The following is a 350-nucleotide window of genomic DNA, read 5'->3' as shown; positions in this document are numbered from 1 at the left end:
TATCTCTTCAATACATTAATTTCCTTTCTTTTGGATATATATCCAATAGTAGGATTGCTGGATCATACAGTAGTTTTATTTTTAGTTTTTTGAGGAACTTCCATACTGTTTTCCATAACGGCTATACTACTTTACATTCCCATCAATGGTGTACGAGTGTTCCCCTTTCTCCACATCCTAACCAGCATGTTATTTTTTGTCTTTTTCATAATAGCCATTCTAACTGTGGTTTTGATTTGCATTTTCCTGACAATTAGTGCTGTTGAACATTTTTTATATACCTGTTGGCTATTTGTATGTAATGATGATTATCTTAAATTTTATTTTAAATTATAATCATCATATTATTC

The sequence above is a fragment of the Propithecus coquereli genome, unplaced genomic scaffold (assembly GCF_000956105.1).
Source record: "Propithecus coquereli isolate 6110/MARCELLA unplaced genomic scaffold, Pcoq_1.0 Scaffold70, whole genome shotgun sequence".
Taxonomy (NCBI): Eukaryota; Metazoa; Chordata; class Mammalia; order Primates; family Indriidae; genus Propithecus; species Propithecus coquereli.
This window is presented reverse-complemented; position numbering follows the sequence as displayed.